Source organism: Labeo rohita, chromosome 14 (assembly GCF_022985175.1).
Source record: "Labeo rohita strain BAU-BD-2019 chromosome 14, IGBB_LRoh.1.0, whole genome shotgun sequence".
NCBI lineage: Eukaryota > Metazoa > Chordata > Actinopteri > Cypriniformes > Cyprinidae > Labeo > Labeo rohita.
This window is the reverse complement of record NC_066882.1, coordinates 15,115,295-15,141,121: the sequence shown is the minus strand read 5'-3', so window position 1 is coordinate 15,141,121 and position 25,827 is coordinate 15,115,295.

Sequence of the window (25,827 nt, the reverse complement as noted above, 5' to 3'; positions counted from 1 at the left end):
TAAAAATTATGATCATCAACATCATTGTTGTCATTATTATCATGATTATTTACATCTTGGTCAAAGTAAAACTTGCTTGCTGATTGGATGTGACTTTTTTTCTTTCTTTACAGTTCCAATCAAAAATAATAACAAAACTTATATGCATAAAATCTATAAATATTTTAATATTCTGTTTCCATATCAGAATAAAAACTTAAAGTGATAAGTCACAATTATTAAAAATAAAAGGGATATTTAGAGGTTCAGTCACAATTATAAGAAATAAAGCCACTATTAACTGTTTTGTTTCACTATGGGCCAGTTTTACTAACAGCTTGCGCCAGCACAAACCATCTTTTGGCATTAAAATTGAACAGTCAGGTTTTACTAAAGACGCACAGTGAAGAATTAGCACTGAAAAGGTGTGGACACAGTTATTTCTCCACCTGACCCTATGAATATGCATTTTTAGGAGTTTCCATTTCAGACGCAAAGTTTATTGGAGGAGAGTATTCAAATTAATCACCCAACGTTTGCGCTAAATTACTGGTATTTGCACCATTATTTAATGCCCCAAAAAAGCATGTCTTAAACTATTTTGCGCTTGAAATGGCTGGAATTATTGTTTCTAGAAGGAGGCACTGCAGAAAACAGAGAGCACTTAGTAGAAAGGAGAGGATTTTTTCACATATATTAATTTATTTGGAATGCCAGAAGAATACATTAATCGAACATATTGTTTGCCAAGCCATGTTATTTTTCATTTGCTTCAGGAAATAAAAGACGACTTGGAACCCTCAACTAGAATTCACGCAATATCACGTCTGTCAAAACTTCTAGCAAGCCTTCATTTTTTTGGCCTCCTTCATTTTTTGGCAACTTACTGTGGCTTCTTTATTTCTTTATTCTTTATTTGTGACTACTTTAATTTGTGCTGCGCTTGGTATAATGCGTCGGATGATATGTAAATGAGATGTTGGGGCTGTGTTTTTTAATTTGCGCATTGTTAGTAAATTACCCGCAAAAATTTCCCCTCCCATCAGCGCTTTTTTGGAATTGCGCTCTCTCGCTAATTTGCCCTGTTTAGTAAAACTGGCCCTAAATTTCTAATATATTTTAAATAAATGCTGTTTTTGTATTAATCAAAGAATCATGAAAAAAAATGCACCATGATTTCCACAAAAATATTAAGCAGCACAACTGTTTACAACATTGATAATAATATGAAATATTTCTTGAACATGTTGAAATGATTGCTGAAGGAGACTGAAGACTGGAAATTCACCTTTGCCATTACAAGTACAGCTGATACAATATTACTGTTTTTACTCTATTTCTAAACAGTTAACTGCAGCCTTGACGAGCATAAGAGATTAAAAATGCCCGTATTATGCCATTTTGAATATTGCCTTTCATGCAATGTGTAATGTCGCTGTATGTGAATGCAAATGAAGTTGTAAAGCCAAAAGTGCATGATAAATTTATTGTCTCCCAAAATAATTGACTTTAAACCTAAACTAGTCATTAGTAATTTGAATCTCACTTCCTTGACGGTTACATGTCACAGTGTAACACATTTGCATAATGCCCGCCTATGTTCTATATTGGCCGGCCACGAGTAATGTGACCTGCCCTCAAACACATAATTTTTTTTGACAACTGCTTCTGTAATCTCGGGAAATTCAACGTGGGATTCACAAAATGCTTGCTTTTGAAAGATAGATCAGTACCCAGTTTATTTGGATCAGCTGGATGTAAATAATAGATGTTTTAAATTTTGCGTCAAGCGCTCAAAACCAGAACTATGACAATGGGCGTCTCGTTTCTGATGTGCTTTATGCGGTAGACCAATTAAAACAGACTGGACCATCTGACCAATCAGAGCAGAGTAGGCTCACGGAAAGGAGGGGTTTAGAGAGACTGATTCTTTGAACTGAACAGATTGTTTTAGAATTGCTGAAAAATTACATATTAAATGCATATTTTGAGAAAACAAAAGCATTGTTTGACCTTGCATGCATGTAAACCGATTGTAGGAGATTCCCAAATCAATATTAGGAACCTTGGCATAATAGGGGCATTTTAAAATCAGAGGTGCATGCTTTTAAAATGCCTGTATTTCACAGCTTAATTTCCTTACACTGACTTTATATTTCATTCATTTGTTTTATATTGTTGGTTGCATGTCTAGTTCATCAGTATTTCCCACAGAGCCTTATATTTATATTCTTCACATTACACAGGCTCACACATCCAATGATCTCACTAATCATGTATAGAGCAGCACATGCAATCAATGCCTAAGCTGAGTGCACATATGAACACATCTAATGCCGTGCTACTAATATGCCCCCAGGAGAGTGCAAGCGGTCTTGATTCAGACATTTTTCTTTGTGCGTGTGATTTGTACGAGTGGCGAAGCAATTCAGTCAATTCTTACTCTTTGCACAGAGCTGAGTTCATATAAATCTCATTTGTCACAACAATGAGATATTTTGCAACTATCTGGAAAATCGGGCATAACCACACTCTGCCCTGTTTTATTTATCTTTCGTTTCTTCGTTGTCCCAGGAGAACAACTCTCAATCATATGCACACACAAATCCTTGAAAAGGCATTGTTCGTGACAAACTGGGAGGTGTTACGACAGACATACCCTACAAAGTGTGAGTACATTGCTGCTTTCTATGATTTTTACAGCTGCAATATGTTAAAAAAAGTGTTTCTTTTTTTTTTCTCTCCCTCCAGGTTAATCTGCTTCCCACAGATGCTGATTGCCATTTAAAATAAACAAGTGCAAGTTTGATATTATCTCACCAAGCCTTTGTTAACGAACACTGCTCTGTTTCGTGAGGTAACATTGTGTTAGTACAGATTTTTTCTTTTCACACATAGACCCCTCCTAACATAGACACACATAGGGTGACATGACACCAATGTCCTGTGAGACATCACAGATTCACAGCTGCAAGACTTTGCTCTGTGGAAACAATTTGAAGTTGCAAAAATGTGAAATCTACAGTAGATATATCCAAAAACTACAAGCTAAAGTTTGGATTTGAATAAGTGTTTTGGCTATTAGCATGCTTTTTCCTTGCTCTTCCTCTCAAGTGTTCTGCTTTTGTACACATAATTGATGACTTATTTGTGCTGAGTCTTGTTATCACATGCACAAAAGTAAACATTTTCTACCAATGGAAATGGAGCAGCTAATTTTGTCCCTAACACACTTTCCCTTGCCGTCTTGTCCCCTGGTCCCTTTTATTGTTTCACAATCTATCTTGTTTATCTCTTACTTCACCTCCCAACTGCATCTATCCACTCTCTCTCTTTCTCCATCTATCTCTCTTTGTTTATCTCTACGAAACTCTAGTCAAGGGGTTCTGATATATCCAAACAATTAGCTGTGGGAGAATGTCATTTGGCCAACATCGACTCTAATGCAGCTATAAGAAGAAAAGCAAATTAGCCTTTCACTCGAGCCTTGTGTCATCTAAACCTCTCTCTCTTCCCCCACCACCCTTTTTTTTGTTGCTCACCCTCAATTCCTCCCTCTTTCAGTCCATCCTATAAGTTGGCACTAGCAGTTTCTTTCATTTTTTCCCCTACCCCTGGCTTGAGAATGAAAGTCTCTTTGCCTGGCAGAAAGCTGCAGTTAGTCTGACAGTAACACAATGCTTCTTCATTCACATCATCAAGCACTGACTCCCTTCCTCACAACAGAGTCAGAGAGGGAAAAAGAGAGAGAGTGATGATTGGGTGGGTAATGGGAGATTGGAGCATTTTTCTGTGGACGTTAATGACCCGTTGTTTGTGGTGTTGGAGATGAGTTCACCTCATGGTGACAGAGTGTCTCATCGCGACACTCTATGTGTGTTCAGAGCTGCCACTGCATATGTTTTCTACTACAATTCAAAACTGTATTGCCTGCAGCTGTTTTTAAGAAACGGTTAAAAGGATAATTAATAAATGAAAAATCTGTCATTTACTCACCGCTATGTCATTCCAAATCTGTATGACTTTCTTTCTTTTATGCAACACAACAGATATTTTGAAGAATGTTGGTAACCAAACAGTTTTGATTATCATTGACTTTCATTGTATAGTTAAAAACAAACAAACAAACAAAAAAAAAAACATTCTGTTTTCGCAAACAACCACAGTGTACCAGTTTCATAAAAGCATGGTAACTGTTCTGTCATTGGCTGCACAGATGAGCACAGAACACTATGCTTGAAAAAGGGGTGCGGGGGGGGCAAGAAGCAGCAGCTCATTTGCATTTAAAGAGACATGCACAAAAACAGCGTGTTTCTACTTCCAGTCAAAACAGGCATTTTCAAAGTGTATCTTTAAAAGGTATTTTGACTTATATCTTATAAAAAGGGGCATAATAGGTCACCTTTAAATTATTTTTATTTTTGGGTTATTTTTTTATTTTTTGAACTATTCCTGTAAAAGAGAAATTTAGTAAAATATCAGTAGTAAGTCATATATAATAAGTCAAAATCATATGTTTTTTGTGCACTACGGGCCTTGAAGCTACAAAAAAAGACTGCAATTAAAAAGTTTGGTACAATTTTTTTTAATGTTTTTTTTTTTTTTTTTTTTTTTAAATAAATGTATTATGCTCACCAAGGCAGTAATATTTTTCTAGTTTTCTGTTGTAATATTTAGAAATTTCAGCAGCCATTATTTCACTGTCACATGATTTTTCATGAATTTCATTCCAATGTGCAATGTGCTGTGGAAGAAAGAAAACAGTTATCAGTGTTAAAAGCAGATGTTCTGTGTAATATTTTGTGGAAACCATATTTTTTTCTTTGATGAATAGAACATTTGAAAGAACAGCATTTATTTGAAATAGATTTTTTTTTTAACAATGTAAAAGTTTGTGTACTGTCACTTTTGATCAATTTAATCATGAATGCATTGCTGAATAAAAGTATAAAAGTTATTTCAAAAAATAATCCTACTGATGTAAAACTGAACAGTGGTGCACGATAGCTTTGTCTAAGAAAGAGATTGAAATTGAAGTTTCTTGCCAGGTTTCTGCTATAAACTTCTGTTGTGTTCCACAGAAATCATGCAACTTTCAAAACTTTATGAAGGTGAGTAACTAATGACAGAATTTACATTTTGGGGGGGTGAACTGGCTCTTTTATAAATGCTCAATCCACATAATACTGTGTCTTGTGGTACATAAACACATTTACGTATGACAAAGCAACATAAAACAACTGCAATTCCTGCTATTCCTGAACATTTAACCCATGTTTCATCCCTTCACTCCCTTTATCCTCTTTTTTTCAGTTTTCACCTGATGTAAAATGATAGATTTAACATGTTGGGAGCCAGGGAGGGGGAAAGTAATCTAAAGCATAGAGATTTGTATTCGTTTCATCAGAAGACTTTGCTGTGTTGGGAATGGGATCTGCATCCTGATGATGTCTACCAGCAGATCTCAACAGCCTGTGCACCCCTGTGCTCATGGGCAACCCATAAGCAAACCCTGCCCCCCCCAAAACAACACCACAACCCTACTTTTAGCTGTGAGCTTCTAAAAAGTCAATCTGAGGACTAAAATGAACAGTTCACCCTAAAAATACTTTAGTTTCCTTATTGGAACACATTTGGTGTTCCACAGATATCCACTCCAGTCTAACATTTAATGTCTTGTAGCGGAAAGCTGCATTTTTGTAATAAACAAATCCATCAAGACGTTTTTAATGTTCAGACAAGTCCATAATTTTGCCTTCTCTACTGTAACAGTCATCTAATTAATCTAATGAACTAGAATAGAAATATGTACAGATCAAGCACAGTTTACAAGCAGAAACAGTCCAAAACAGTTGTAAACAAATATGTTGGTGGTCCTTAAGGATTATGGACTATTACTTTGCCCATTATTGTATTGTAATGTTTTTTATCAGCTGTTTGGACTCCATTGGTATTTGGCAATATTATTGACTTGGTTGCAAAGACATTACTGAATGAGAACTGAACTGAGCTGGATGATGACATCACTGAAGCAACAATGAACTGACTTTAAATGGGTGATGAACTAAGAAACGAAAATTGCCTTGAAGTTTCATTTTGAAGGCAGTTTACCAAAATGACAGCTTTTAAAATGTTCTACTGTACGTCTATGATGTAATAGGTAGGTAAGTGCCACCTACACAGAAGAAGATCAACATCCCTGCCTGTTTAGCCCCGCCCACTGATTCGCATATACTGTAGTGTTTACCAGAGAGGCAAGCGTGCAGGTCTACGCAGAAACTCAACGATAAAGAGCGCAAAAAAACAGTCATTGCATTGATCCCAATGTTACAAAAAAGTGGATGAACTTTATTTTTAATGAAGTTCCAGACCGTGTGAGTAAGAATTCTATCTTTTGTTTATTTCATTTTACCGTGGATTCGTTTACAATTACCCATAGTGTCAGCAACGCAATGCTCGTTCCTTTATCTCAGGGAACTGAGGTTGCCCTTCAGTCGCTCACTCCAACGTTACGTCGAGTGACGTATTTGGGATCGTACTTGGGAGCCCAATCACCTCTGAGCTAAAAAGAAAAGGCCAATGAACATTGGTGAGTTTAGTCTGCACGGCAAGCGACTCCCCCGTACATACAGGTATATAAGATGACTGCGTGCATCTACTCATTCAGATTCCTGCTTCGGAGCCTTCGCCTACTGAAGCTGTTCTAACAGAGAGACAGAAGAGAGAAGAAGCTTTCCTTTTCGGATCATGTACCGGCCCTCGTTGTGGTCCTTCCCTGGGCAATCCGATCTAAAAGAGCAAAATTCTCGCACGGTCGTTGAGAGCTTCTCTGAAATATGGGATGTCTTTCCTACCATGTCTGAGTTCCTCCCTCCTAACTATCCTTGATGGTGAGGCAGCCAGGGGGTACGTCAACGTTCCCCAGGTGGAGTGTGCGGTTGCGGTGCATTTATGCCCGCAAAACGCCGCCACTTGGCGGAACCGTCTGCGCCTCCCATCCAAAGCCTGTAAGCTTTTGTCGGCTCTGGCTGTGAAGGTCAGGCTGCCTCCGCCTTGTATGCGATGGCCATCCTGCAAGTCTACCAGTCCGAAGCACTTAAACAGCTGCACGAGGGTAGTTCTGACCCGGGGTTAATGCAGGAGCTGCGCTCGGTGACCAACCTTTACTATTGTCCTCTTTTATAAGCTGTTTTACAGCAAAATTGAATTTTGTTTACATTATTGAAACATTGTTTTCCTGTTTAACACAGTAAAGCCTCTTTGACACAATCTGTAATATATAAAGTGTTTTTTTTTTTTTTTTTTTTTTTTTTTAAATAAATGTGCTTGATCTTTTTAATTATTATTATTATTATTATTATATTATTATATTATCTGGGCTTGGGTGAAGCAGAGTTGCTAACTGGCTTCATTTTTGCAAAAGTGATTGCATGAGCATATAATGTGTTGACTTAATTACATAGTTTTCAGTCACATGACTGGCAAGGAGACCTGGAGGGAAAAACATCCATAAAACTGCAGCACAGGCCTGTCAATTTTCCATCTGTTTCACTTGTAATCCATATACCACCTGCTGCAATATTTTAATCACTAAATACAGTAGGACATTGAAAAAAGCTTGATGTTGAAAACATTTAATGTGCCCTGAAAGACAGTGATATAAAAAGATCAAATTCAATATACAATTTATTGGTGAAGCATATTACAGTACATACAGGCAAGAAGATGAATTCAAAATAGAAACACAATGTGCTGTAGCATGTTAAGTGTTTTCTTTATAATGTTTTTTTAAGGAAAACATGCTTGAGTGAATCCTTGTGTGTTGTGTTCTTATTCTGGGTTCATCTGCTTGTCTTTATAAATAAGGCGTATACTTAATTTGGTCCTCCAGTATCACTGCATGAATGCATTAAGCAATATTATTATTATGTTTTTTTTATAATGGGTTTCTATGGAAAGATGCTTAATGTGTTAAGCATTATGTTCAGCACGAGTTGCATTCATATGCTGGGCTCATCTGTTTGTCTGTATATAGTATGCATAAATAAGGTATATACTGAATTTCAATCTTTTAATATCTGTCTTAGTACATTAGTACTTAAAATAACTGATGGCCAGTTGTGGAAAGCCTTGTTGTGCCCTTCAGGATGATACATTGTATCATGTGAAAACTATGAATGGTTAACATGACTGTTTACTGGTTTCATTCTTTTTGTGCAGTCAAACTGCACCAGTTTTGATACAAACAAAACAACTTTGGTTTGCTACTAACCATTAGTGACTATATAAAGAGTTCAGATGCAAAACCAGCTAAATCCATCTGACGTTTCTTTAAAATGAGCATTTCTTACTGGCTACTTTGTATAGGTTTCTGTGTAAGTACTGGTGCTTCTGATTGGGCTGAGGCTGGAATTTACCACCTCTGGAACGTAATGAATTTTAAAAACAAAATTAAACACGCAGCACTTGAATGTAAAAGTGTTTCTCAACTGAAGGGTTGTGACCCAAAAATAGTGTGGATAAGATTACATATAAAATAATAATCCTGTGCATAGTTACAATAGTAAAAATAAATTGGTTTATCAACTTATCAGCAGAGGAGAACTAGTCAACATAAAAGGCAGTACATAATTGTGAACAGTTGAGTCTTGAGAGGGCAAAATAAAAACCAGTTGCTATAAATTAACTACTGTATATTAAGAGCAGTACTCTACAAATTAATGGCAAATTGCTGTATGTCGTCTTCCTCTCTAATATCCCTCCTCTATAATAACCAGTTTCTTTCCTTTACCTTTTTCTTCTCTTATCTTTACTTCTGGTACTGCCTTCCTCATAATGCTGTTTCCACCTCATCATTCTATTTACCCGTCAGGTTCTATAGAAAGCTATTTCACTTCTTTTTATTTAATGCAGTCTTGTTGTATGTGTTTGCATTTTTCCTGTTATTAATATTCAAGGCTATAATATAAAAGCCTAACAAGTTTTTTTTTTTTTTTTTTTTTTTTTTTTTTTTTTGCAGCTTGGTGACATTGCCAGCAAGTGTTTTGACAAAACTGCTGTTGTACACTTGAAATATAGACAGCTTTGTCGATTACAATGACAGTGGCTCAGTTTTTTATGTCGGGTTGCTTGTTTTTTTTTTTTTTTTTTTTTCTTTTTCTATAAAAGTATGTGATGCTGAAATTAACATGAATTAGAGCTGATGAAGCACAGGATATTTACACTACAGTTCTTTTTTTTTTTGTCTGAGTGAATGAAAGCAAATAATTTTAAACAGCAAGGACAAATCAAAATGAACAAAAATGCATAATATTTGCACAAAAATAATAAGTAGCACAGAACAGACCTGTTTTCAAAATGATAATAATGAGAAATGTTTCTTAAGCATTAGAATGGTGAGAGTTGGTGTTGGCGTAACAAAAACGTTCTGATTTCTTTCAAAAACATTCAAAAGTCTTACTGACCCCAAAGTTTGCATTGATAATATTAATGTTAATATCTCAGATCCTCTGTTAAAGGCACCTCCATATGAGTTTAATTTTCTTTAAAGCTCTGACACTTTTTAAATCTAATCTCATCGAGTGACATTATTAATATCATTATAATTAATATGTGATGTCATCACTTGATTGATTACCAGAAGCAAACTTTTAGTTTGGCGAAATAAAGGAATAGAGGCCTCCTCTATAAACACCACTGATGTCTATAGTTTATATAGGCTCCATAATATTTCAATGGTTCTTCTATACACATGTATATATATGTTGTTAGAACGCTATTGAGTGCATGTCAAGTACATGTCTGTGTTTCTGTGTGGCACTTTTCTCTTGACATGCGTTGAAGTTGACAGTGTGATTTGTGCTGCACCTTAGGGCTCACTCAGAACACAAAGGCCGTGTCTCTCACCGCTATTTCCAGCAGGCACTGGCAAGGTCAGCCGTCCTCCTTAATGCATGTCCAACAAAAGAGCCAATTTAGGAGCCATCAGGCCTCGGCCGGCCCCCAGGCTCTCTCCGCTTAACTGTTATGAATCCCGTCAACTCTGTAATGGGAATGAGCCTCCGATTAAAACACTGCTTTTCTTCATCCGAGCAGCAATAAGAGACCCATTTCCCGACACACAGAGAGATGCACTCGCACAGGCACACAAACACAGACCGAAGATTCCCAGTGAGGTTCTCAGGCCAATGAAAATCAGTCGTTGGCTGCACATCAGATAGAGAAACACATTTCGAAATGAAATTTTCATCTTGCAAACCGAATTTGAGCACCGTCACACGTGTAAATTGTGAACATGGCAACCCACTGACTGAGCGTTGATGGGAATCTACAGCCCACACTCTTAAGCTTAACAGACATTCCCATTCAAACCTGTGAGAGCTTATTGACTGCCTCGGCATAGACACTGTCACCTGACATTTCACTAAGCTGCTGTCAAACACTCAAAAGTATTGTGTCACCTGTCATAAAGCGCAATGTGTTAGAGTGCCACCTCTTACGTAAAAGTAAATATTTCACTTTAGATTTCACAGACGTTACTTCATAAAGTATCTCAAAAGTGCATGTTAATTCTGCCTGTCCGATCAATCCTCAACCAAGGTGATGAAGATACGTGCTGCTTGGACACTCCGACATTATCATGTCCACAGGCTAATGAGAAGTGTGAGAGAAACTGCGGAGTAACTGAGGCTGAAGCTGTCGGGTTAGTTGATCAGATGTCCACTGCAGGCAGCAGGAAGCTGAATTAAAGCTGAAGAAATGAAAAGCGACAGCGTGATGAAGTTGTTGGAAATAAATACGACCGTATCAGACACACAGCTCTCTGACTTAGCTCACGGGAATATATCCGTTTATTTTTTTAAAGACCTGCTTGACAAACACACTTTTCTTTCTTTTAGTGGTGAATTTCCTTTTAAACAGGAAGTTCAGAGGGCAGACACCTTCGCTGTGAACCATGATTTGCCAGCCTGGTCTCATTGTTTATACACACAACTGAGGTTGAAAGTTTACATACATTGCAGAATCTGCAAAATGCTAATTATTTTACCAAAATAAGAGGATTATACAAAACACAAGTTATTTTTTATTTAGTACTGACCTAAATAAGACATTTCACATGAAAGAAGTTGACATATGGTCCACAAGAAAGAAAGAGAGAGAGAAATAAAAACTGTTTAAAAGAGGGATAGTTGTTCACGAGTCCCTTGTTTGTCCTGGTCCCGCAAATTATTTGTTTTTTCACCATTTTCATGTATTTGAACACTTTCCAGAAATGACTGTATGATTTTGAGATCCATCTTTTCACACTGAGGACAACTGAGGGACTCATATGCAACTATTACAAAAGGTTCAAATGCTCACTGATGCTTCAAAAGGAAAACAATGTATTAAGAGCCAGGGGTGTAAACTTTTGAACAGAATAAAGATGTGTACATTTTTCTTATTTTGTCTAAATATCATATATATATATATATATATATATTATTTAGTACTGCCCTTCAGAAGCTACAGAAGATACTTACATGTTTCCCAAAAGACAAAAGAAATTCAAAGTTTACCCCTAGCGCTTAATGCATAATTTTCCCTTCTGGAGCGTTAGTGAGCATTTGAACTATCACTAAACAAAACACAGCTGTGGATCATTCAGGTAACAACACAGTATTAAGAATCAAGTGTATGTAAATGTATGTAAACTTTTGAACAGGGCCACCTATAATTTCCTCTTGTGGACTACATGTAAATATCTTTGGTGTAAAATATCTTATTCAGGTTAGTACGAAATAAAACAATAACATGCATTTTGTATGATCCCTTTTATTTTGGTAACATAATTAACATTTTGCAGATTCTGCAAGGTGTATGTAAACTTTTGACCTCAACTGTAGGTATTAGTATGTAACATTTACACACAAAACATGCATATGTGTTTTTTTACTGATGCTGAAATGTACAATCTGGAGTTGTACAAAGTTTAAAACGTAAAATTTGCCATCTATTTGTAGCTAAAAATGTAAAATATTTACAATTCCTTTATATCATTAAGATACGATTTCGATTTTTAGACCTCTTAACCTAAGCCTAAACCTACTCATTTTATTGCGAACATAAAAAGATATAAAATGTAATACACCGAAATATGCAGGGAAATTGCCATTTTAGTAACAATATAGACGTAAAAAGATATTTTTATAGTTGCTAATCCCACTTTTACCTAACCATAACTATTCCTGTACAGTATAAAGAAAAACGTGACAGACAGATAAGTGCAATCACAATTTATTTACTGCAAAAATATCAAAACAGTACCAAAAGTAGTCCAAATGATGTTGTGTTGCAGCCGTAGTCCTCTCTGGTGGAGGTGCAAAGCAGAATTTAAGATGTTAAGCGCTGAAAATATTAGTCTATCCACTTAGTCTATAAAGTCTATCCACTCCATGAAGGCGTGAATTTCTCATTGAAACACACCTCACCAGAAACACGGCATGTCGCAATCAGTGATGAAGCAGGTGAGAGCCCATAAATGAAATAAAACCTGTAATAAATCTTCTTGAAGCAACAATTTTTGAATTTGTGAAAATGTACTAACAATTTCTTAGTGGAAATTGATGGAATTTTTGTTTTCCCTGAGTAAAAACCACAAATTATAATTTTGTGGTGTATTAAATATATAGAGATAACTATAAACCATTATTTACAATGTACCATTCATTTATCGATTCACTATGAGATTTGATAGTATATTTTTGAAGAGCATATTTGTGTATCCTGTCCATATTTGAGACTAACAGGGGGTATGAATATCCACTCCCACTCATGATTTGCCAACAGTGCTCAACGGTTGCCTCCTCTAAATAGAGACCAAGGTCAAACACAAATGTTATTGAAATAGGAGGTAGGCTGCAGTCGGCCAGAGGTGTCCAGTGACTTTGCATGTGTATTTGACATTCAAACGCTTGGCTGAACCACATCCTAATGGTCTGTGGTCATGGGTTTCACATTCTAAGTAGTGTTCAAAGCCAGTGCTTTACACTTTTAAATGACAGGTGAGAAGAAACGTGAGGTGGCTGAAGAGAAGCAAAATGACAAAGGGATTGTTAATCAGTCAAACCCAGGAACATGTTGTCACCTATTGTCTTTTTTGTTTGTTTATTTGTTTGTTGCTGTTGTTTTGTTGTTAGCAGTGAGTTGGTGATAAACAAAGGTGAGGCATGAAGAAGCTTCACTGGCACACGCTTCATCCATATACAACACCTGTGCCATGATTCAGTTCACATGCTCTTCATGCAGACAGAGGTGAGTCAGTGAGTGACAGAGGCGACCCTGCCGCTGCGCCTCCCTCTCCTTCTCAACACCTGTCAGTCACTCTAATGGCTGTCACACGCCTCCCCACTGTCCGGCTCTCGCCTGTCATGAAACTGCCATGAGCACATCCATGGAATGATGCTGGGAATGGGAATTTCACAAAGTGAATGCATTTATTTTTGTCGTATTCTGTTTTTTTTTTTTTTTTTTTTTTTTAGTGAGAATGAAATCAAAATTAACCCTGTTTACTTTTTTAAAATGTGCATTCATAGTCTAAAAGAATTTGATTAATCAATTTTTTAAATGTTTGTCTTCATAATCTCTGATCTTTTCCACTTTTCACAATCTAGTCAGTTTCTGGTGGAATGGGGATTTGACCAGAATGAAACTGCATCTATTTTTATTATATTTTATTTTTTTTTATTTTACACAGCAGATATCAAAGGTCTAAAGCATGTGTGTGTGTGTGTAAGCAAAGGTAGAGAACAGTGGACTTGGTGGCCCTGGTGAGTTCTGTAGATCTCCCAAAATACTTTCCACTAGTATATTCACTTTATGAAAAGTTAAACACTTAACCACACAAAAACACACACATACACACGTTCCTAACCTTCCGCGGCCCCGCTGTGTGAAGACTCATCAAATGTCACATGCGCTAATCAGAAATTCTACTTCCTCTTTTACAGCGAAAATACAAAGACAGACACACTGCATCACCTTTTAATTAAAATTTACTCCCTGTCACCATGGCTGAAAGGTGTTTTTGGAGAACGTGGCCTGGTGCAGAGTGAGGGGTAAATATTGACTTCCTGCTTGGATTTTTCCACCTTGCCATGGAGCAGAGTTTTAAAAGCGCTTCCAGAAGTTACAGTCGAGAGGGTCTCTGCTCTCTGTAGAGGCTTTGAGTGAAGGCCGGATTTCATTTAGACCGGACTTCTGCATCCGAAAATAATGTTCTCCACTCAGAGTAAAGTAGCTTAGAGTCTCACAGGGCCACCATCCCAGGTGTGTTGACAGATGTGTGTGTGAACAAGTGTGGATGTGTAATTGGAGCAGAACCACCAAGCAGTTTAACTTGGGCCCCACCTGGACCCAACCTTCATTTAAAAACCATCCCACTGGAGCTCCAGAGCCATCTACAGAGAAATACCTTTAAAAATACTTTCACAATTAAAAAATAAAATATATGATGGGAGCAGCTTGGCAAGACGAAATCCCTTGTATGGAGGTAATAATTTCTGACCTTATTAAATTAATTAAACGCATGTTTCCTATTATGGCGTAAGGCTAAAAAAAAAAAAGAGATTACAACGGCAGCCCTCGAGACAGGCACGGTGATGAGACGAGTGTAACGAACACACATACGCTCACGCTAAACTCACTGGCTTATTAAATTTGTGTCTCTTTCCTTGGACGGCACATTAATTGTCATACATGTCATTAAATTCAGCCTGGTTTTGCTACGCTTCACGGATACTTGCGCTCGCGCACACACAAACTCTGCACATATTGAAGGACAGCCTGTGTATTTAGACAATTGGCAAGTTAATAGAAATTATTTTCCTCATTAATGTGGCTCTTTGCTCTGTATTTGGTACCATGTTTATCTGTCAAACCTCTGTGTTTTACCCTCATTACATGCACAATTCTCTTGTCAAGGAAAAGGAAAAGAGGTCAAAGATGACAGCATTTATGGTGTTTCTAACAGAAACACTGTATTTGATGTTTGATACATCTATGAGCAGGCTTACACAACACTCAGTTAGCTTATTATAAACGTCCATACATGTTTGCTAATGCACGTTTACATTTATATTAAATGAGCTAAAATTGAATATCTATATATATAGTTGTCTTTTTGTCTTTTTTTCAACATTAAAATTCATCATTCATTTATATATCATTGATATTCCAAAGCAATGTGCAGAGACAAATATAAATGAGCCATTTGTGGATTGAATTCCCCAAACAAGTAAACATTCAATCTGTGCTGATTTCAAAACATTCTGCTGTTTGTTTAAGCTGCCCGACAACAGCAACAGTTGCTTAACCAATAAGGTGAGTTTGGGGAGGAGCTATAAGTTTCTAAGACCAATGAGGGATTGTTCAGGGAAACCTGTTCATAAACAATCACTATTTGATGCTGAAATGACATTTTAAAAGGAAAGTCCACCCAAAAATGAAAATCCTGTCATTAATTACTCACCCTCATGTCGTTCCAAACCCATGAGACTTTTGTTCATCTTCAGAACACAAAATAAGATATTTTTGATGAAATCTGAGAGCTTTCTGACCCTGCATAAACAGCAACGGAACTGGTACTGTTGTGAACGTGCATTGAAGACACAGAAGAAAAAAAAATGTTGAATAAAGTTGTTATTTTTGTTTTCTTTGCACACAAAAAGTATTCTTGTAGCTTCATAAAATTACAGTTGAACTACAGATGTTACTTAGACTAGTTTATTGTCATCCTTACTACCTTTCTGGGCCTTAAATGCCGTATTACCGTTGCTGTCTATCTCAGATTTCATTGAAAATATCTTAATTAGTCTTCTGAAGATGAACGAAGGTCTTACGGGTTTGGAACGGCATGAGTCTGAGTCTGAGAATTTTTTTTATTTTTGGGTAAACTATCCCTTTAACTATTAGTATTGGTGTTTGGAAACTAAAACGTTAATACAAGTTTATATATAAAGACTCATTAGTGGAAATTGTAAGAGTACAAGCAAATCTCCATATTATGCAGATTATTTAAGTCAAATGTTATCTATACCGTGAAATTATGCACTGAGCCACTCTATACGCACACACATAAATGCAGTTCCTTTGTGACATTGGGGGTCTAATGATGGTTTGTGGTAAACAATAGTCCACAGCGCTCTCTGTGCTCCTCATCAGCACAGAGGAATTAGAATTTTAGGTTAATTAAAAGAGTTAATTATCATGAATACAACAATAATTAATTCTAAAAGTATATTTGAATTAATTATCGATTGAATTAATTAAGAAGGGGGATAATTAAGCTATATGCAGTGTGAGAGAGAGACTCGACACAGAGAGAAACTCGGTGTGTGTGGGCAGAGATGCATACTGACAGTATGACGCAGAATATCCTCGGCTGTGATGACAAACAACGTTGCGAGCAGAATGAACGATGGGTGGGTGGGGAGGGGGACAAAATGGAGTGAGCTAACGGAAGAGCAAAACATACACACACACACACAGAGTTAACTCAATTAGACAAAACAATCTGCACCTCGCTCCTGCCCTCAAAACACACCAAACGCAAACTCATCTAATGGCTGCTTTGGATGACAAATGACACAGCGAGAGTATTTTGGGTCTACATGGGAAAGAGCGACTGACAGATAAGAGGATTCATCCAGCACCATTCCGTGCCCTGTAACAGCTGCTACACAATCTTCCCTTCTCCCTACCCAGGCTTTTTTGTCTTCATTCATCCCTGTCACAATTTGGCTGTGAAAAACACCACTATAATTTTGGTCTTACTCACACGCTGTCCTTAGCATTTTCAGAGCCTCCCCGCTGAAGCGACTGCATATGTCGAAGTGAAAAAGTGAATGCAGAGGAGACATCACAAACGACACAGTGCCAGCCAGTGTCAAGCTTGCCCATGGTTCCTTACTTTTTCATAGCTCCTGGAGACATTTGCTTTTAGTAGTCCAGCTGCCATACAAAATGATTCCAAGATGAAGGAGGGACTCTTAGATTTTTTTTTTTCATAAAAGACTCATGAATAAAGACTGACAAATAGTGGTTTCTGTTAGTAAGCTGTCCGTATCTGCTTGCTGACAAAGATGTCTCACAGTCAATAAACAGTACTGAAACAATAATAAAAAGCTTACAAAGTACAAAGTTCTACACAGTGTAGTAGATACATGCTTAAAGGAGAAGTCCACTTCCAGAACAAAAATTTACTCAAAATGTACTCATCCCCTTGTCATCCAAGATGTTCATATCTTTCTTTCTTCAGCCATTAATAAATTATGTTTTTCGACTATATGTTTAGTTTTTTTTTTTCCATATAATGGACTGCTATGGTGTCCCGAGTTTGAACTTTAAAAATGCAGTTTAAATGTGGCTTCAAACGATGCCAGCCAAGGAAGAAGGGTCTTATCTAGCAAAACAAATGGTTATTTTCATAAAAAAAAAAAAAAAAAAAAAATACAATATGAATACTTTTTAATCTCAAACGCTCATCTTTGTCTTGCTTTGCCTCCACTCTGTGTATTCTAGTTCAAGACAGTTAGGGTATTTTGAAAAACGCCAATCGTATTTTCTCCCTCAACTTCAAAAATCATTTTAAAATCACCCTACATCGCTGCAAAAGTACGACCCAGTCTTTGCAAAGTGAACATACAAAGAAGATCAAACACCCTTAACAAAAAAGGTAAAATGGTGATATAGGATGATTTTGAAGTTGAGGGAGAACATGAGATAGACTGTCATGAACCGGAACAAAAACAGAATTCAGGCAGAGTAAGACAAGACGAGTGTTTGACATTAAAAACCCTGCTGAAAAAAAAAAAAAAAAAACAGCTAAAACCAGCCTAGGCTGGTCAGGTGGTCTTAGCTGGTTTAAGCTGGAAATAGCTGGTTTTAGCTGGTCTCCAAGCCTGACCAGCTAAGACCAGCCTGGCCAGCTAAGGAAGTGGCCAAAACCCCTCTAAAACCAGCCTGCTGACCAGCTAAGATTAGACTGGATGAACAGCTAAAACCAGCCAACTAGCTTAGGCTGGTTTTAGCTATTTTTTTTTTTTTTTTAACAGGGAAGTATATAAATTGCATTATTTTTATGAAAATAACACATTGTTTTGCTAGATAAGACCTTTCTTCCTTGGCTGGGATTGTTTACAACTGCATTTGGGATCGTTTGAAGCTGCATTTAAACTGCATTTTGAAAGTTAAAACTTGGGGCACCATAGAAGTCCACTATATGGAAAAAAAATGAATTTCTTTATGACGGAAGAAAGAAAGACATTAACATCTTGGATGACAAGGGGGTGAGGACATTATCTGTAAATTTGTGTTCTGGAAGTGGACTTCTCCTTTAAACCTGTAATGTACTACTTATACTGTATAGCAGACAAAAATAACAAAACCTGAAAGTTGTGCAGGTGACCAATATTTTACAAAGCCTTATAATAAGGCCATGTTACATAACCATTCTAATAATACATGAGGCTACAAACTTTATGAACAAAAGAATTGAAATTAAAAATGCAGTTTTACTTAAAAAAAAAGATGAAACTGTTGAAACCCACTGGGGTACAATAATATGTGAATTACGTTGGAGCACTCTGTGCGAATTAAAACGTATAAGCCTAAAACAGGCCTCACGGGGTATAGAAAGGGGGTGGATATCAGTCCTATAGCAGGTTTAAGAGTTTCGCTCTTCAGTTATGTAATTGACCACACATTAAGGTGATTCATTGTGGCTTTCTTTGCTGATTCGAGTGTTTATATCCGGGGGCTGGAGAAATAGATCCTACCTGCTGCTCTCATAGGGTGGATATGTTAGCCTTTTTCTGCTCTATAAGATTTGAGTGCTTTAGCCTTTATACTGATGATCAGAGCAAGATCGCTCTGCTCCGACTCCTCTAAAGGGAGTGTTATATGGCTAATTGAGTTTGAAATGTGCTCCGTTTGTGGTTAGATTGGACATCCCACAGGATCCATATTTTTTTTCTGTCTCTGCCATTTTGTGAGTGTGCACAAGGACACAGAAAGGAAGGAAGCAAGGAGCTGTATGCAAATTCTGTGTAGGTGAGTAGGTGGCAGAGCTTTCACCACTCACTAGATGATGTGAGTTTGTTATACTGTCATAGATCATGTTACAGGACAGTAAGATTGGCTTTCATAGAGTCACTTATCACAAATGAGCTAACGGTCGAACTTTAATCATCCATGCTCTCATTGTGTCACAGACCTTTTCCAAATAAAATTCATCACATTTGCAATATTGTCATGCTTCTATGGTTTCTAGTTGTTCTGTACAGAATCATCCTGCTTTTAAGATAACAAAATTGCTTAATGTATTAAAAATTCATATGGGAATAAGTTTGTTGTGTATTTTAGCATCTTACAGTTGTATAGCCACAGCATTTACATTAATTTTGCATACGGTTGTCAATATTAAAGGAGAAATTCACTTCCAGAACAAAAATGTACAGATAATTTACTCACCCCTTTGTCATCCAAGATGTTTGCCTCTTTCTTTCTTCAGTTGTAAAGAAATGATGTTTTTTTCAGGAAAACATTTCAGGATTTTTCTCTATAGAGTGGAGGGAATGAACTTCCAAAATGCAGTTTCAATGCAGCTTCGAAGGGCTCTAAATGATTCCAACCGAGGAAGAAGGGTCTTATCTAGTGAAATGATCGTTTCATGTATAATTTATATATTTTTTTAACCTCAAATGCTCTTGTCTAGCTCTGTGATGCACATGCAAACTGTGTAATCCGCGTCAACACAGTTAGGGTATGTCAAAAAACTCCCATGTCGTTTTTTTAAAAACAGCGATGTAGGACGATTTTGAAGTTGGAGGAGAAAATAAGATGGGAGTTTTTCGAAATACCCTAACTGTATTGACCCGGATTACACAGAGTTCGCATGTGCATTGCAGAGCTAGACAAGGTGAGCATTTGAGGTTAAAAAATATATAAATTGTACTTTTGTTTTTTAGAAAATAACCGATCGTTTTGCTAGATAAGGCTTCTTCCTCGACTAGTATCATTTAGAGCTGCATTTAAACTGCATTTTGGAAGTTCAAACTCGTGGCCACCATAGAAGTCCACTATATGGAGAAAAATCCTTAAATGTTTTCCTGAAAAAAACAAAAACAAAAACATAATTTCTTCACTACTGTAGAAAGAAAGACACAAACCTCTTAGATGACAAGGGAGTGAATAAATTATCTGTAAATTTTTGTTCTGGAAGTGAACTTCTTTAAAAAACTGCAGATTAAAATGGAAAACAAATCACAAAAATGAATGTGAAACACCATAGATGAAGTGTCAGAGCTTGAATGCTACTCTTGACAGCGTGGGAAGGATCAAGGAAGATCAAGGGAGAGCAGCTACTATTAGCTAATTATATGTTTTGCACTTTTCAGATCAGAATGTCTTGTTTATGTGTAAATAGTGAAATGTAAAGACTAAAATTGTAATAACATTTCAATCAGTTAATGCATATTTTTGTTTTTAATTAATCCTAACATACAAAGCACTTAAAAAGCCGAACTGTGAATCTGTTCATCTTGAAATATTTATATATAGTCACGAAGTTCCCAAGTGATATACTTTGCCTGGGTAGAAGCTAAAAAAGGAATAGATTAGAGCTGCCACTAACGATTATTCTGGTATTCAAATAATCAGTCGATTATTCTGATGACTAATTGAGTACTTAATCAATACATTTTTTGGCAGTAATAAAAATAGACCTAAGCGAATGGCCTTTAAAATGACTTAAAATACAGATATAATGAGGCAATAATAATTACATTTTCAAATAAAGTATCAAAAGAAAGTAATCATGCAGTTTCATTGAACAAAACTGTTAAAATACATAATGTATTATAAACAATAGAGCTAACGTACATTACGCATGATAACAAATGAGGGCACCAACAGCCTGACGATTGTTTTTATATTTTACAGCGTGATCTAATCCTTGTTTAATATTGACTAAACAACATTTAATTCAAATGTCCACTTAATCTTTAATATTTGGCCATTTCTTTACGACAGAAATGCAATTGTAATTTCTCTAATGTTTGGACATCAAAATGACGGTTTATACGCACCACTTCCACTATTTTGCCAGTTTCTCAACATGGGCAAAACGCAATCAATGGTTTTTAAAAACTGAGCACTCAAATTGAATTGAAAAAATGCGACAGCCCTAGAATAGATCTTTCAAAAATGAAAAGAAAAAAAAAATTCAAATTCTCCATTCTAATCCTGTATGTATGACTTACTTTCTTCCCTGAAACACAGAAGAAAACATTTTAAGAAATGTTTTTGCCCCTTCAAAATATCTTCTTTTTGCCTTCCACAGAAGAAACAAAGTCATAGATGGTTATATATATAAATATTCCTTTAAGGCTAAAATGGCGCATGAGAAATACAGAAAATGTGAGTGCCGCTTATTGTCCTAAAACATATTAAGAAAGTCTCAAAGGCTTATTTTCCTCTGCTGGCATTAGCAACTGCTTCTCTGTTTCTCCTGTCATGTCTAAACTCTCTATTAACTATAAATACTTAAAAAAAAAAAAAAAAAAAAATAGAAAGAATTATCAGTCAATTACAGCAATCTGTCAGCTGCGGCATCAACATGTCAGAATAAACGATTCCTTAAAAAATACTTAAAGTTTGGCATTTTTAATTCAAGTAATCTTATAAAACACACACACATTGAATGCTAACTGGAAGCATGTTGATGTATTTATGTTAATGCTACCTGTGTGTGACGGTGAGGGCAAAACTGTATTACAGGTAATCATACCAGTATCAGCTGTGTTTTGCTGAAGTGTTTTGCTTTGAGCATCTTAATGGATTGTGAGTGTGTTTGTGTATGTGTGTGTATGTGTGTGTGTGTTTGTGTAAAGACTTCTTGACCTACATGAAATCAGCGCACATTTCCATTTATTCATCCTGCTGTACGCACCCCTTTTGATCCTGCGCGGATCATGTTTCTCATCACAACCTGCTTGTGTGTGTGTGCACATGTGTGGGTGTTGTATTTTGGCACTGGATGTAATTTGCATGTCAAAGAGGAGACCTAGATGGAGTGAATGTAGGTCTGTTATCATCCTTACAGTTCTGATATATGTTTCATAGATTCCTACGGCGTACTAGAATCAATAGTTGGAAAATGTTGTGTGCGAGTGTGAGTGTGTGATCAAAGCAATAAGGAGAAGTTGGGTTAAATGACCCACCTTCAAAGATCTCCTCACATTTATAAAATTTATGAGAAGATTCTTTTATTGAATATTTGAAGTCCAAAACTGTTTCCAAATACCATTTGTGTTCTGGGGAATTCAGTGGACTGGAAGTATATTTCTTATAAGCTTTTCACATACACCGACCTAAAGATACAACTGCACAATTCTCTGCAAAATGGTTTGTATGGAAGCTGGAAAGATGACTGACATATTTTTTTTTAATTATGATTTTTATATCTCAGAGTTGTAGCTGCATTTCTCATAATTGTGGCTTTGATATTTTAAACTTTATCTGACAATTTAGTATTACTATTATGTAATTATATTATAATTATTATTATTTTACGCTGAGGTGGCAACTAGAGTTTCCCACTTAGCTATAGATTACCATTCAAACCCCCCTTTTTTAAGAAATTGCTAAAAGTTGATCAGTTAGTTAAATTAATTTTAAAAAGTGGCAGTAAAGACATTTTTTTTTTTTATATTACAAAAGATTTCTGTTTCGAATAAATGCTGTTTGTTTGCTGATCCATTAAAAAAAAAAAAAAAAAAAAAAAAAAAAAAAAAAAACTTAAGCAGCACTGTTTTCAACATTAATAATAATAACTTTCCCTCCCCCACCAATTCATTATATTACAATAATTAGGATTGTGTGATTCTGAAGACTAAGGTAATGGTCGCTAAAAGTTTAACTTCAGCATCACTGTCATAAATTATGTTTAAAATATATTAAAATAAAAAACATTTTTAAATTTGAATAATATTTTACATTATCACTGTTTTGCTGTATTTTTTTGTATGTTGAGCATAAGGTACTTTTTTTCAGAAACATTTTAAAAATATTTAAAAAGGGACAGGAGCAACAGCCTCAACTAACTCTCTGAACTTAGGAAATTATATATAAATGACAGATGAGATACAAAACAAAATTGAGCTTTTTTGTTGACCTTTGTTGCTATTGAATTATTACAACATCTTTTGTGAAAGCATGTCAAACTCTGACTTATTTAGGTCAGGTACGCTGACATGCAGATATCTGGGTTGGAAGTTTCACATGAAACTCAAGTCGCGAAGGAGAAGACTTCACAAAACCCTCTAACACAACTCAAATACCAAATACCACATTACATTTTCCTCATGACTGACCACGAGCACAGATTCAGACTCGCACTCGCCCTCACCCAGTCTCTGAGGGACAGCTAAATTTTTAATAAGGCTTTTGGAGTGAAAACAATCCTCCTGTCAACCAGCACTCTGTGTCCCATCTCATCCTGTCACAGCAGTGTCAGTCCTGCACACATATCCATGTGTAGGCTGCAGATGAAAAGGTCTTCCGGGCCACAGACACACACCAGAGAGTTGCTCTGAAAGCAGCCAGACGTCCAGACGCGCACATAACCACACGCAGGGCTGATCGACAGACCGACGCCACATATGGCCATCAGATATTAAGATGTGAGAACAGACATCTTTTGTTATCTCAGAAAACTCAATTTTCTTTTGTTTTCCGTCTGTTTTCTGTGGGGGAAAAGGGAAGCGGGATTGGAGAACTGAGGCTATTTTCCTCTGATGTTCCAGATTCGAGATTCTGACATGGTGAAACTTAGTTAGAACTCAGAAGATGATTTGGTTTAAAGGCTCTGTCACTGTTCCTTGTCCATCACGCACCTAATGAGAGAATCTGATACCCGTTGTTTTCCAGACTCACCATGGCAGATCTAAATATGACATCCTCAACTGTAAAACCTCAATCCAAAAAGCATGCTAACTGATCAAAACAAGTATTAAAGTTGTATAAATCACAAGGATTACTTCACAACACGGCAGTGCATAACATTGGACTGATCCCTGGATCAGTACTCAGTTTGTTTCTACTAGGAATAGAAATAATTGAGTTTACTGATAGAAAAGTTGTTAATGCCTGACTTCAAAGTCTGATTTTGTTTATTTTACAATCACACAGTTACAAGATGGTTAGTCTCAACCTCAGACGTCATGTCCACGGACCACTGGCTGAAAGGTCTGATCCATATTCCATGAAGTGGAAACACTTCAGGAGTTTCAAAGTCGTCATTGGATTGGTTGAATTATGCAGGATTTCCAGGAGATGTGTGTGTTGCGTTCTTTAACGTTCCACCTGGAAACAAAGTTGCTGTGATGCCAAACCCCCTCACGAAAGTAGAAAGCCGTCATGTTTACAACTGTGACGATGAGCTCTTATTTTTTTAAACGCTGGGTTTTCAAAAGTATGTGAACTATTTAAAGTCTGCAGCCCAAAGTCTTTAAAAAACATCCAAGAATTTTACACACATTTCTGTGATGTGGCACAAAACGTGATTGGTTGCTTTACCTGTCTGTCATATGGCTTTATAGGCGGGCCTTGGCCAATCAAAGCAGCCAAGGTTCCCAGACCTTCTGCTGTCAATCTGAGGCAAGACTACAAGATGGTAAGCTAACAAAACTTAAGTCAGCTTCACAGAAATAGCTCACAGAATCAAATTCTACTGTTGAGCAGTTCTAAAAAGACAATAGACAATCATTATTCAGCTCAAGTCAGCTTGGTGTTGATTCATTTCCGCTGGATGACAGTGTTATTATGATACATATGTGATTCAGCTATAAATAAAAAATTATAGAAAACAATATTTCATTATTTAGCTCAGTTCAGTTGAAGTTTTGTGCTCATTTGATGGCATCAGTGCTGTCAAATTGATAACTTGACATGCAAAAAAAACTACAATATACTTCACAACTTTCTTGAACAGATGACGATTGTAAGCAAACAAGCAGTATTAACAGTCGGATGAATTGCTTTGCCAAAAACGAGTTTGTGCTTGGCAAATTTGTGGTTGATCCCACAGTGAAAGAACCACCGCATGTTTATATTTTCTCTACAAATCTTTAATTGAGCATTTTCACACAGGTAATGGAATAAATTACTTATTCTGAATCTCAAAACATCACCTTTCCGTAAATCAGCTTTGCAGGAGTGACAAAAAGAGAATGCGAGAAAGAGAGAGAGCGCTTGGGTGCCAATCATAATGGCAGCTCTTCTCATGCTGTTGAGGTATGCTCACATTATAATACAGGAGGGGAGATAATCTGATTCTCATATTCAAATCACTGTTTGTCCATAAATCTTGAAATATTCATGAAAACTCAAATCTATTCAATCCCTCCGGCACCCTCGTGGGAATTAAAGCATAAAGTCGAGAGAGTGCGCCAGTGGCTCGCCAGAACTTGATTTAGAAAATCTCTTTTTGGAAGCGATTCATGTTTACACTCCACTGGTGTTAAGATTCTTTCTGGCACAGCAACATTTCAGACACTCCTTCAAATGTGCTTTCTTGAGGGGACACTAAACTCAGTCATCAGTCCTTCATGGCTTATGTACCGTACGGATGTAGTGCCGCTGCGGTGCGCTAGGGGGCGCTCCGACTGTTTCTTCTGTTTGCCACCGTGGATCCGGTATTATTCTGCTCAGATGAAAACCGTGACATTTGGTTGCTGGGAGCCGGGGAGCAGGTTTACACCAGCAGTTTGATAGACTGTCGTTTCCATCGGTATAGAGGTAAACGCACGG